This window comes from Pteropus medius, unplaced genomic scaffold, assembly GCF_902729225.1.
Source record: "Pteropus medius unplaced genomic scaffold, Ma_sr-lr_union100, whole genome shotgun sequence".
Lineage (NCBI taxonomy): Eukaryota > Metazoa > Chordata > Mammalia > Chiroptera > Pteropodidae > Pteropus > Pteropus medius.
In genome coordinates this window covers 32,611,759-32,626,716 of record NW_024340696.1, presented here as the reverse complement: position 1 = coordinate 32,626,716, position 14,958 = coordinate 32,611,759, and the positions used below count along the sequence as shown (strand labels likewise).

Below are 14,958 nucleotides of genomic sequence, written 5' to 3'. Positions count from 1 at the left end.
GGATTTTTCACAATCACAACTCTATGGAATTATCCAGAAAACCCTCCCCATATGTTCAGGATGTATTCGAGTAATCTCTAAGAGAGGGAAACAAATGAAGAGCGTGCTGTTCTGGTCGGAGGGAGAAGGAAGCTCTCAGGGATTAGACTGAAGCTTAACATTTCTATGCCATAAGCCTCTTTTGGCAATCTAGTGAAGTCTTAATCTCTTTCTCAGTATGTTTTAAAAGTCATAAGATAAAAGATATAGTGATACAAGGAAAGCTATTACTCTGAAATGTAATTATCAATGCATATTATTTTTTAAAATTATGTTATATAGGTTTCTTTACTAAGGTATTAAGTAAGATTTAACAGCATGGATAGTAACAAACATAACTTATAAGGAATGATGAGAAAAAATAATATTTTGAAATGTCTACAATAACTGTAACGTGATATGAAAATAACTGTGATATCTATCTGTGACAAAGTTACAAGTTCTCCCAATATTACTAAAGTTGGTTATCTATATTCATGATTGGAAAGAAATGCTAAATTTCAGTTAGAGTTAGTGAAAGCAAGATGCAGTATTTCCCTCATATGAAACCCACACACCCCAGGTTAAGAACACTTAAAAATGTTCAGAGAGATTACTTCTAGACTATGTTCTTCCTTTAGGAGTTAATATTAACGAAGTGATCTTAGTGAAGCCTCCTCTGGTTGCCCTGTCAGAATGGCAACGTCACTCCCCAACCAACAATCTCTCATTTCTTTTCCTTACTTTTTGTTCTCTTAGCATATATGTGTGTATATGTATACTGTATGCATATGTGTCCCTTACTGGAATTTAAGTACTGTAAAAGCAGGAGTTTTTTTCTTCTATTGTATTCACTATTGGATCCCCAATCCTACAACAGTGTCAGGCACACAGGAGACTCTAAATAAATATTTTTGGAAAGATAGAAAAAAATGAAAGAATGCTTATAAAACTAGGCCACACTGTTGACAATGAATATGCAATCATTATGCAATCAGGAATTTGGAGGAATCTCTTGGTATTTCATAATGATATGTGTTTGATAGGTTTTTCTAGTGAGACAGCCTGGTGCTAAAATGATTACGGTTGATGAGTTTCTAAGCCATTTGGTCATAGACAAAGCTGCCTTGCCAGTTGGCTTGCCAGTATGTATTGTTTGTAAACAGAATGTGAAGAGTGTGAATTAATTCCCTATTTCTAGGGAAAAAAAGCAACAACTCATACTGCAAGTTCCCTGTCAGCGAGTGAGGACCACAGTCTTCACTGACTCATGACGACTGGTGAGCCAGGCAGAGAAATCAGGTCATCCGTTTCTCAGCTCTGTGTCTGCACCATGTCATGCTGCATCTATAAATGACAGCATATTCACCGAGCCATAATAAGGTGACATCAGCAAACTGCTTCTACCTACCGAACCCTGACACGTCTGATTAACCAATGAACTTATTTTTTTTATAGATAAAAGAATATCCTTCAGGAAATATCACTATGTAATTTCTGTGATAATTTCTAAGCTCCCACATAGTTGCTTATTCCAAATAGTTTTTAATTCAACAAAATACTAGCACACTGATAAAAAAAAAAAAAAGTTTATGATACTATCAGGTTCATCACTATATTATGAAATATGACTTGTAATAGCTATATTTCACAAAGGTTACCTAAGTCCTTTACCAATACGATCATATCCAGCCTCAAATACAAAGTGCAATAATGGCAGAGAACATATTTTACTGTCATGAAAAGCAAAGGAAATTGCTTCTAGCTCATGGATGGCAGAGAAGAAAATATCTAATAAAATGTGATTCTGACTAGTGGTTAATCAATTTACTGTAAAGCTGGTTAAGTGGGGAATCAATAAAAAATATATACAGGTATCCATTTATGAATTTTATTTCAGCTTAAAATAGCTATAGACACACCATTCACCAATCGTCTGAAGGTGACCTAAATGCCTTTTCTTTGAATATGGGTCTACAGATTTGAGTTTCATTGTTCCTTCCTGCAGATAACACATCATCATAATTTCTAGCTTTGTTTTCTTTATACTATAGGAAGAAATTATAGATACCTGTGAAAGGCTGTAGAATCCTTCCAGATTTTTAAGTTATCCCCTAAAGTTTATAAATCTCACCCACACTAAATTATAACAGCAACATTTTACAGTAAGTCGCTCCAAAACATTAAAGTTGGTTTTAGAAACATCAAATTCTTTTTATTTTTGAACTCACATTTATTCTATTTACATAATAGTATTAAAATTGTGTAATTACAGGTATTAGTAAAACTGGCATCAACTGGTTTAAGAACAAATACAACTGATATTTGTTAAGCACACAACTCTATTGGTGGGAACAGAAATGAATGAACGTGGTAGAGAAAGCCCGACCAGCAGTCTAGGTAAGATGCTGCTTGGTTATACAAGGAATGGAGGTTAATTTCATTGGCAAGTCAGTTAAGAGGAGGTTAGGAAAACTTTTACTTTATTCCTGTTTTTATAAGCTATACTTTTGCCCCTTAGAGAGATGTTCTTAAAGTTAAGGTCCATGGACCCGTGGGGTCTCCAAGACTCTTTTAAGGGATCCCAAATAAAAATTATTTTCATAATAATGTAAAGATGTTATACGTTGATATTTGCACTAGTGGTGCAAAAGCACTAACAGCTAAAAATTCTGTCACCTTAGCAAGGATGCAGACTGGGGCATCAACCTGCACTAGTAATCCTCGTATGATTCTGTACTGCTGTCATTCACTCTAAGTTAAAGTTAAAAAGCCAGTTTCACTTAATAACATCCTTTATAAAGCGGTAAAAATGATTAATTTTATAAAATCTCAATCTTTTGTGTATATGTCTCTTCACTATTCTGTGTGATGAAATGGGAAATATGTAAAAAAGCACAATGAATATCAAAGTGCAAAAACAGTCACGAGGAAAAGAATTTGTGCATTGAGTGAAGAACTGAGCTAGCTGCTTTTTTTCATGAAACATCATTTTTACATGAGAAAAATGACCAACCGACAAATTATAGCTATTTAGACTTGAGTATTTAAGTGGAAGTTTTCTTGAAAATGAACAAGGAAGCCTGACAGTTCAAGGAAAATGGAAAGTCTTGGTTGCCAATGATAAAATTTGAGCTTTCAAGCAAAAATAAGAACTTTGGAAAACTTATAACCACTACCATGAGCTTAAGAGCTTTCAAATATATATAGTTATACAAAAGCAACACACTTCTATATAACTCATAGGTCAAAGAAAAAATTATAAGCAAAATTATAAATTATTGCTAATGATAATGGAAATACAACACGTCTAAATTTGTGAGGATACAGCTAATGCAGTCTTTAGAGAAAATTTTATGGCACTATAAGTTTTATATCAGAAAACAAAAAGGCATAAAATTAATGATCTAAGCTTCCACCTTAAGGAGCTAAAAAAGAGCAAATTAAATCCAATGACAATAGTAAAAAACAAATAATACAGATAAGACAAAAACATGAAATATGAAACAGACGAATAATAAGAGAAAATCAACAAAGGCAAAATTAGTTCTCTGAAAATACAAATAATGGTTGAACAGGAACTGAATATGTAAGTAGATATTAACTATACAAACTTTAACTTCTGTATGTTTGAAATTTTTCAAATTAAAAATTTCAGAAAAAATGATCATTTATAAATGTTATAGTAATTGTGTGTATTTTTACGTGTTTATTTGTTTTCCAAAATTCAATAAATTTTATAACATGAAACATTAAAAACATGCTATTTCAAATATAACATGATACATACAGGGTAAGTACTCTAGGACTGAGAGTCAAGATCTAAAGATTCTGACATCAAGGGTTTCCCAAGGAAAAAGTTTAGCCAAATTGTTATCAATCTTATAGTGTACCTTATAGCATACCACCCCCCAAAACACAGAGTGAACAATTAGCTGTTTAGAAGTTGTGGTAGGCAAATAATAGTCCCCTCAAATATATCTACATCCTAATTCCTAGAATCTATAAATATATAACTTTTCATGGCAAAAGGACTTTATAGATGTGATTAAATTAAGGGCTTTGTGGTACGGGATTATCCTAGATTATCTGGGTGAACTTGGTCTTATTTCATGGCTGTGATTAGAGGGAAATGTAACTACAGTGGAAAAATCAGAGAGATACAATGTTGCTGGCCTTGAAGATGGAAGGAGACAAGGGCAAAGGAATTTATATAGCCCATAGAAGCTCAAAAAAGTCAAGGAAACAAACTCTCCTCTAGAGCTTCCAGAAAGGGAGGCAGTCCTACTAACACCTTAATTTTAGTCTAGTAAGACCCACATTAGACTTCTAATGCACAGAAATGTAAAATAAGTCTGCTAAGTCACTAAGTTTGTGGTAATTTGTTATAGCAACAATAGGAAACTAATATATAAACCCTGCTCTTATATATGAGTAGGCAATCAGTGACTACCAGAGATTTAAGGAAATCCCATAATAGAAAAGAAGAGGTCCAAATAAACAAAATGATAAATGCAGCAAATCAACTAAATGATCAAACTAACCATGCAGGTAGAAAAAATTTCAAAACAAAAAAGAGCTCTTGAAAATGAAAAATGAAATAGCTGGAAGACAAGCTCAATAGAAGGGCTGAAGGAAAGTTGAAGAAATATCAAGACAGCGGGTAAATGAAACAAAGAAAACAGAGGAAAAAATTAGAGGATTGGTCAAGAAGATAAATATCTAAAAAAGAAGAGAACGAAAAAAGAAAACAATGAAAAATAAAGGCGAAGAAATCAAACATGTCAAGAAAATTCCTAGAACTACAGAGCTTGAGTTTCAAGACTGAAATAGTCCATCAAGTGCATAGGACATGAATGAAAACAGACCCATGCCAAACCAAGGCACATGATCCCACAATTTCATAACACTGGTGCCATAGAAAAGACTCTAAACAACACTGGTGCCAGAGAGAAAAATCAGATTCCATTCAAAGCATCAAGAATCACAGTGGGATCAGATATCTCAATAGCACACCAGAAGCTAGAAGACAACGAAACGATGCCTCCAAAACTCAGAGGCAATTTTCAGAGTACATTTCCACATCTAGACAAGCTACCATTTAAACACCGGGGTAGAATAAACACATGTAGGCATCCAAGGTTGCAAAATTTACTTCTCTTGAATACTGTCTGTGGAAACCAGTGGAGAATTTGTCCACCCAAATTAGGATACATGCCAAAAAAGAAGACAACATGAGATTTAAAATTACGATATTTCTATATTAAGAAGATGGAGGGAAAAGAAGAGTATGCATGTGTTGGTGGTAGATGGCATATGTGAGAGATAGATGAATGATGGCATCAACAAGCCATGGAACACCAAGGGTTGCTACAACCACCAAAGCTAGGATAGCGGCATGAGACAGTTTCTCTTTGGAGCCTCCAGAAAGAACCAGTCTCGCTAACACCTTGATTTCAGACTTCTAGTCTCCAGGACTGTGAGAGAATCGATTTGTTTGTTTTAAGCCACCCAGTCTATGGTGTTTGGTTACTGCTGCACTAGCATTGATTACATGAACCTTAAATGTCACCTGCCATCACTGCCGTCTTGCACCCACTATGTTCCTACCTGAATGCTCTCATTTATTTTAAAGAGCAATCCTCTAATATTCTGACAACACAACATGGAAAATGACAAATAATTACATGTGATATAAAGTTTAAAAAGTGAGAGACACTTTAACAATGGCAAAAGCTGTACTCAAATTGCTAAATCTAGTCACCCTAATGGTAGAAAATATCAAAACCAAAATGAGATGGATCTTAACGTGCTAAGGTACATGAAACAGTATTTTACTTTCTCTTATGCTCTCCTCAGTAAGATTGGTATTTACCCAAGATGCCCGCTTTCTAATGCTTTATCAAAATTTTCCTCTTATAATATGCTTTTCAAAGGTTTTGCTGAAGTTGCCTTTTTAAAACAGTGAATGAACCGTGTGGCTGATTTTCTTCTGTGTGCAATAAGAAATAATATTCCACTCAGCCTTGGAAACCTGAAACATAATCTTCAATCACAGACTTGCACTATTTCCTAATGAAAAAAGACGCTTCATAATATATTTGAGGAACAAGTATTCTAAATACTAGAAATATGAAATAAAAAGCAGTCCCCTCTCTGGAGATATTCAAGAACAGGGATACTGAAAAGGGATTCTCTGAAAAGGTATCACGTGTTCATCAGAATGTTAGGCAGAGTTTTCAAAATATAAAAATCACAAGCTATTAATAGACTGTGGAATGCATATAATAGGTTATGAGCACCATATTTTTAGTGGAATTTAATGGAATGAGATAGAAAACAGCAGACCAGAAAACATAACAAATGCAAGAGCTGATTTGTGCAACTTTTACTTATATATTGACATATGTAGAGTTAAAGTTATGTGTACATTGGGCCATGGCACCAACTCTGTTCTTACTGTGACAGGTCACAGTCACAAAAGGTTTGAAAACCATTGGCTTAGAGGAAAAAGGTGACACCAACCAAGCAGCCCCTCAGGTGCATCCTGCAGGCAGAGAGGACCCGGGCCCAGGTTCACTGACTGGCTGAGTCCTGCGCTTCCCAGAGCACTTCCCGGCAGCGGGTCTGGAGCCAGCACTGAGGGAATGAATATCCCATTATGAGATCATTAGGAAGGAACCCAGGACACCAGAGAAGTCCAGAATGTTCAAAGTAGAGGGCAGACGGTGCTGCATGGTGGGGGCAGATGTGAAGCACCAAATGGGCCCCAGCAGTCGATGCAGGAACAAAAAATTTATCACTGTGCAGGAAAATAATAAAACGTCTCTCATCCCTTGAAACAATTGTTTGGCTTTGTAGCCATTTACATTCCAGAGAGATAATGAAACCATGTCTATGAACATTAGCTATTATACCAATACCAATATTGTTTATTACAGGGTATACCCTATGCTAATATTGTTTATTTTATTTCATGCCCTGGGGACACAGTTGCAAGTAGTTCTTAAAAAATAATTTGGCAAGGAAATGGATTTTTCTTTGTGAAGCATCAAAAATTTGAAGATGTGCTACCTCATTGTGTTGCCACAAAACAGAATTAATGAGTAAACTAAATTTAAATTAAATTATAAGTCAAACTGTGAGCAATCTTTGACATGCCATGGACCTTAAACACTTCTCAGAATTTTAGATCTAAATTTACCTGTCATATTGAAAATAAAAGCTGACGGCACCCCGAAGGCTGAATGTAGTCACATTCTCTCCACCATCTCTGACCAAGTGACAGGCCAGAGCAAAAGATTCAAATTAGCTTCAGTAACACTTTAAAATCTTTCCCAAGTCAACAGGTTCTCCAAAGAAGGGAAAACAGTACACTCCATGTGATTTTTCAAAATGACGGTCAAAATTTTAGGGTGAGAAGATATTAAAGTTTTAGCAGTATGTGTGGATTTATTCTTACGTCTTCTGTCCGTTTTTTTTTTCATCATAGTGAATTCACTGTAAACGAATCACAGAAATGAACTAAAATTTGCTCACTAAATTGTTACAAGCCGAGTCGCTATCCACTCTTCATCAATAATCTTTTTTCTATTTCTTTTATAATTTCAGAAGAAACAGCCCAATTCACCCAAGCTGACGCCTCCCTCCTGGAGCACTGCCTGCACAATGCTTCTTTTTGGTTTCAGCTCCAGAGAGTGATGTGAAGACACCCATGTGGCTGGAATACTGTTAGCACATTGCCTTTTCGTTTTTCTGTTATTCATTTATTTATTTATTTGTGTTATTCATTTATTTATTTTCTGTTATTCATTTATTTATTTGTGTTATTCATTTATTTATTTAGGCCCCGTTTAATTAAATCTAACCTTCTTTGAACTTTCCTTCTACATTTTTTTTTTTAAATCACTGACAGAAACTATGTATGTTTTACTTGACAGCATATTTTATATTGAATAAAATCTTTTTTTTTTTTTTCTGGTAACAACACTTAAGTCACAATACACTACTGGCAAACAGAAAGTAGCTAAAAATAATGTTTGAGAGATGTGAACTTGACATCTCCTTAGGTCCACAGGCACTTCAAACTCAGTATATCCTAAACCAAATGCTTTATTATCATTCCCCAGCAGCTCCAAGTTTTACAATCTCACTGAAAGGCCCCATCATCCTTTTCGCATCCCAGGAAAATACTGCTTCATCTTCTTTGTCCTCAAACACAACTGTCAAGTCTTATACATGCTCTTTCTGAAAATCATCAATTCTTTCCATTCTCAGAGCCCTTATTCCAGGCTCTCATCTGGATTAACACAAAAGGACTAACTTGTCTTCCTGGTTTGACCTCTGAAATCTACTCCTCACATGCGGTCAGAGATTCTTCCCTCGTAAAACACAAATCTGTCACATGGAGGAATCAGCAGCCATTTTAAGTCTGCTGATGAGACCACAGCCGCCACCTATGTCAAAGTGATCAACACTGAGCTGGATCAAGCCTCAGCATCCGGTGGTCAGTTTGCAGGAAATAGCAAGAGTAGAGGAACTCACGGAGCTACGCTTCCAGCATACAGTGGAAAGTTGTGCAGGTCCAAGGCCCCAGGTTCTTCCATAGATATATTGTAACAAAAATAAAGGAATGGAGGGGAAACTGCAAATAAAAAACTTTTTTTTTTCCTTTTTCCTCTCTTTTTTTCCCCAGATATTCCCATGCTCTCAGCACAGTCATCCATGTGAAGAACAACCCTGTTTCCTAAGCTGGAGTTTACTATCAGCTCACCCCTGAATTGCACCAGCCAACAGAGAAAAAAGACTCGTAAAAAACATTTTAAAAAATGAGCAAGATTAAATCTGTGCCTAGTGATGCACACTTGAATGAACTACAAAGAAACCCAGGGATGTGATGACCATAGAAGTCAAAGTCATCTCTGTGGGGACAGAGGAAGCTGTGATTGGGGTGGGGCCCACGACAGAGCTTCTCTGGGTGGCTGGCAAAGTTCTGTTTTTTTGATCTGGGCTGTGGTTACCAAGATACTTGCTTTAGTTGCTTTAGTAAGCTAAACATTTGTCTGTATGGTGTTCTATTTTATTTTGCAATGAAAAGGTTAAAAAAAAAAATCCACACACAAATCTGATCGTGTCACTGCTCTGTTAAAACCCTTCAATGGCCTCATAGTGCTTGTAAGGAAAAGTTCAAGCTGTTTCACATGGTGGACAAGGCCTTGCAACATCTGCTTCTCTACTCAAAGCCTCAAAGCATGCTGACTATATTAAATTTTCAGTTCCTAAAGAGCACTCTGCTTTATGTCACGGTCTCTAACTATCAGTTACTCCTACGTGGAACAATCAAACACACTCTCTTCCTCCCTCAGTTGGCGAATTCCTATTTGTCCTTCAGGCCCCAATAGGAAAGCCTTCCCCAATGCTCCAGTGTTGAGTTAAGTCTTCCCATTACAAACTGTATACTTTCCCTATCACAACAGGCATCATCTGCATTAATATTGTCTGTTAGTTTATATCTTCCAGAGATCAACAACTTAAGGCAAGATGTATAATTTGTCCTCAAATTTTTGTATCTCCAATACCTAGCACAATGCCTAGAACAGAATAAACACACAATAAAGTTACATAAAATCAATGTGTGCATATATTTATTAAGTGAAAATTGCCTTTGTTGGCATCAGTTTGTAAGAATGGAAAATATTTTTAAAAAGCAATAGCTAAAGCCAACATATTATTACAAGTTCTGCTTTCATTAACTCATTTAATCCTCTAAACAACGCTGTAAGGTATTATATTTATCACCAATTTACAGGGACAAAACTGAGCCATAGAGAAGGCAAGTAACATGCTCTAAGTCACACAGCTCATAAACAGAATTAGAACACAGGCGGTCTGCCTCCACAGTCCTCGCCCTTAATTCCAATAAAGTGTTACCTCGCATCACCTAATGTCACTACCATCCATTTCAAAGACTGAAGCAGGTGGCTTTAAAGTAAAAAACCCCAATTTTTTTTTGAGGTTATCTGAAAGGAAACATTCATGAATATTACAGACATGTTTAGATGCTGGATGCCAAAGCTTAAGGGATTAGGGAGGAGAGAACACCAGGTGCAGGAGGAGCACTTCAAAGGGTAGGTAATCCGAGCTTCTGGTAAACCAGGCACCAAGATGTCAAATCCTGACGTACCTCCTCCTGGCCGCCAAGTGGGCCAAAGGTACAATACCTCTGATTACAGGCTAACAGCAGGAGGGTATTCAGAATAAAAGTGAGGCCAGACAAATATGAGCACCCACAGTGCACAAAGTGCTAACTCAGATTCAAAGCTGTATGTAAATGCAGGACCTTCTGCTCTTGTTAAGCTTAGACTTTCAATGAAAATTAGATCATTTATCCATTCATTCAATATAACTGATTAGTGTCTGTGTGGCAGGTATAACATAGTTGGCTCTCAAGACTCAACAGTAAAACATGATGATGGTGCCACTCTCAATAAGCTTATGTGGGTGAGGGAGCCAAACAAATAAACTCAAGAAGCCAGTGGGAAAGGCAAACAAATAAACCAAGAATTATAGTGCAGGTGAAACAGCCTATTAGAGTTTTGCATGGGTTGCTTGGAATATTTGAATGACATTGGCCAAGGTATGAGTAGGACTCCAGGTGGTTTCTAGAAAGAAGTTTCTTTGGGGCTGCATCTCAAAGACATACACTCCTGATCAAAGAACCAGGTAAGTAACCGAGTTACTACTGCAAACCAACGAGTCACATGAAAAATACCTATAGGAATCGAGAGGGGTAAGAGGTAGAGAAAATATTATGGAAGAAGGAAAAGTTAAACTGCATGCTGAAGTCTAGGCAGGGTTAGAGGGAAAAGAAGAAGAGATGGAAAAATCTGGGATGCCGGCAGGCAGACAGGCCAGCTCAGGGCTGGTCTGTAAACACCTTGCCACTAGACTCAGGGCAGAGCTGAAAATGCCTCCGCCATAAAAAAGAATGAAATCTTACCATTTGCAACAACATGGAGGATCTGGAGGGTATTATGCTAAGTGAAATAAGTCACAGAAAGACAAATACCATATAATTTCATTTATATGTGGAATCAAAAAAATAAAATACATGAACAAACAAAACAACAAACTCATGGATACAGCGATGGCTGCCAGGTAAAAGGGGGGACTTGGTGAAAAAGGTGAAAGATTAAGAAGTACAAATTGGCAGTTACAAAACAGTCACAGGCATGTAAAGCACAGCATAGAGAATACAGTCAATAATATTATAATGACAATATATGGTGTTAGGTGGATACTAGACTTATCGGGGGGTCACTTTGTAAATCCCATAAATGTCTAACCGCTATGCTGTATACCTGAAACTAATAAAATACAGAAACTGTAATTAAAAAAATTTTTTTTAATTAAAACAAAAGAAAATGCCAGTGCACGTGTTCCAAGTAGACCGCTGGAGAGATGTACATCAGTGCCTGCCAGTGAAAAGCCTAGAATACTAAAATTACAAAATTCTAGAAAAAAAAGCTCCTAAAAATCTGTAAGTTCTGAATGTGGGCATGTTTCATGGTGATGGTGATGACAGGCTAATCCTTTTTTACCACCTAAAGTTAATTCTTTCTGAAGAGTTCACCCACATTCAATAATGACATAAATAGCGAATGCATTCACAAAGTAGCAAGCGTAAAGAATATAATAATGGGGAAGAGAAAGAAGGGAGAATAAAGAAGAGGGAAGGTGACACAAAAAGAACGTTTAAAAAGTGAGCTATCTTTTCTCTCCCACAAACCTACTCTCTCCTATGTTCTCTGTCTCATCTGTGGCATCACTGTCAGCCATTCACTCAAGACAAAAACCAAGTATCATTCTTTACACCTCCCTTCTTTACTATTTAAATCTCAGTGTGCCTCAGAATCACAGGGGGAACTTTGTTAAAAGGGCAGGTTCTTTGGTGTACTCCAAGAGACAGTGATTCACTGAGTCTGGGTAGGGCCCAGGATTCCACCTTCTCAAGACCACCTATATGATTCTGATGAAAGAATCATACTTTGAGAAACTGTGTCCCATATCCAAACAATCTCTGTGTAGATTCTCTCTTAAATGTCTCTTAAATTCATCCTATCTGCTTACCACCCTCTCTGTCTTAATTGTGGTTTTCATCTCCTTCGCAGACTAATATTATAAGCTGCTACCTAGTTCTCTTCCTCCTGATTCCTTTCCTCCAAACCATTCCACAAACAAAGCTTCTAAACCACAGGCTTATGTGGGATATGCAAAGATCTGGCTCTTGACTGTGTCTCCTCCTGCTGTCCTATGCCAGCATGTTGACACTGGAAAGGAAAGGAAAGATGGATGAGAGTCGTAAGCATGGCTAAAACATGTTCCCTTAATGGATATGGCAGAAGGAGAAGCAGCAAAAAGCCATCCTGAAGATAATGAAGGTTAAATGAACTACCTGGCTTTATTAGACTCCATGCGCATACTCACGTCACTATTACTCTCTAGCAGTTATAAATGTCTGTCCAGCATTAGTAAGAACTTAATGTCTATAAGACTCTATTCTCAAGTGGTATTAAAACTGAATAGTTATTTTACTTCATAGGTAGAGCCAACTTTTAAAAAATGATTATGAAACATTATTGAAATAGAATACACATATATATGCAGCACTTGCTAACTAACATTTTCCCTCAAGAGATGGGGCAAGAAATGCACAAAATTTAAACATCATGCTTGGCAAGATTTTAATATTAGAAAAATTTAAGAGCCAAACTGTGAAGACCATGTGGAACTTAATACATTCATGTCTGTATATATGGGTGAAGGGCGCTGACATAGAACTCCACCAAAAGGGGGACGAGGAGTCCTGTGGCCTTAAGCACAGCTCCCTCAGGCAACTCTGAAAGCTCTTGTTGAGACTTAAAAGGCAACAAATGACACCAGAAGGGCAGGAGGTAGGAGAAAGTGAGTCACTTATGGAGATGAGTCGAAGATCCTACCAATACTGAATCTTAGAGTCAAACAACAAACAGATCCCACAAAGAAAATTAACTTTGGATTTCTTTTCAACTGAGTATTATTATAGCTTTTGTAAAATATCTTCAATTTGTTGTTAGTAAGATTATTAAAACTTTATCCTGACTTGCATTGGAAAAGGATGAAGCAATTTGCTTAATATGTATTGAACAATCACACTCTGAGGTGCTCAGCTAACCCGCACAGCTGACTTAACCTCTCCCTTAGCAACTCTGCCACAGGTCACCTGACCTCGATCGTTGCCCCATGTCTTCATTTGGAATGATGCGGGCCAACAACCTGCTTATTAAATGGCATTCAAGAAGGGAATCCCCAATGGCCAGTTTCCTAAAACACGTGTTTCTGTCAATTTTAAAGAATCTGGTCATCATAAAAAGCCTTGTAGTCATCAGTTTTAACCTTTCATTCCAAAGGATCCGATGCAGGGAAAAAGGGGATAATTTTCTTTAGATCACAGAATGAAAGGAACAGAGAAAAAGAGGAAGAAAAAGAGGGAGGGGGAAGGGCAAAAGGAAAAAAAATACATAAATAGGGATAAGCTGGGGTGCTAGGTTTTCTGAGAGCCCAGCATTCGTTTCCAAGAGCCCACTAGATTTGTTTCCCTGAAGTCAATGGATTCCAGGTGCATTCTGGGATAAGCTTCCTAGTCTTTGCCACTGTAAGGTTACAAGAGGAAACTCTGATCTTTTCATTCACAGAGCGGTAGCTCCACACATTGGGGCCCAGCTACATCCTCCCCCGCTTTGATTCCCAGCCTTAATGCGCAATTCGGAAAAGTAAAAAGCCTGCAAAAGAGCTATAGGGAACTGCGTTTAGGGTCCAGCAGACCATGCTGAGAAAGACAGGCACACTCTTCATTTTGGAATGTGCAAGAATGAAACTGTTCATTTCAATATGCCAGAGGCTTTTCTTTCTTCTTCTTCTTCTTCTTCTTTTTTTTTTTTTACTATCTTTATTATTTTATTTTATTTTGCAAATACATCCTCAGATATCACTCTCCAGAAGTTTGGAATTCACAGGTAAGGATTTAATATTCAGTCTGTTGAGAATAAAAATATAATTACTTCTCTGTCTGAAAGTTCAACTATCTTTGTTTCCTTCACCAGTTCTGATTTCCTGTAGCTCACTGGCTCCAGTGCAAGAGTGAAGTAATTTCTTTCCTCTGTGATTTATTTTCTGACGATAAGTAAGCAAAAATACCATAAAGAAAGGGAGAAAGAATGATTCACAATGAATACTTCTCAAAATTACAACTCTAGAATGACAGAGTAGGTAATACAGAGTACTGTGTATCAAGAAATTTAGTAAGAATAAAGCTGCATGTTCATACGTATTGCTGTGTAATAACAATGAACTTTTTAGTAAAATTATGTGCCAGGCACATTATGCTAAGAGCTTTACATATATTATCTCGTTTAATCTTTGGAACAACCTTACATGGAAAGAACCACCCACATTTTATAGATGAAGAAACTGAGGTTTACAGAAGTTAAGGACTTGCTAAAGGACACCTGGCTAATCAAATGGCAGGGTCAAGATGAAGTGCACCTCTTGCCTCCAAAGACCACTCACTATGCTAGGCCTGTTCGCCAGGGTTTTCAATACCAAAAGCCTGCTGCTTGGAAATGCACACGGGATAACTATACACTACCAACTAGAGCTTGAACAACAAATCCTTTGTTATAATCCTTTTAAATCTTTTAAAAATGTATTCATCTCTTCATATTATTAACTAAAATGCGGTCAACTTAACTCCATCTTTCTTAAGTGAGTCAGGATCTGCAGTGTTTTCCAATAATCATTTGAGTGAGTTTTGTTTGTTTTGTTTGTTTTTAGCTATAGAAGATCACTGTAAGAACTTGTCGAAGAGTGTAATGTCAAGATCACCACAACTCGTCTACCAGG

The 14,958-nt window shown here is 36.9% G+C and overlaps 1 protein-coding gene across 5 annotated transcripts in view; it reads right to left on the bottom strand.

The window, feature by feature from the left end:
* DSE (dermatan sulfate epimerase) overlaps positions 1-14,958 on the bottom strand; it is a 56,010-nt gene that overhangs the window by 11,704 nt on the left and 29,348 nt on the right. The window lies entirely within an intron of this gene.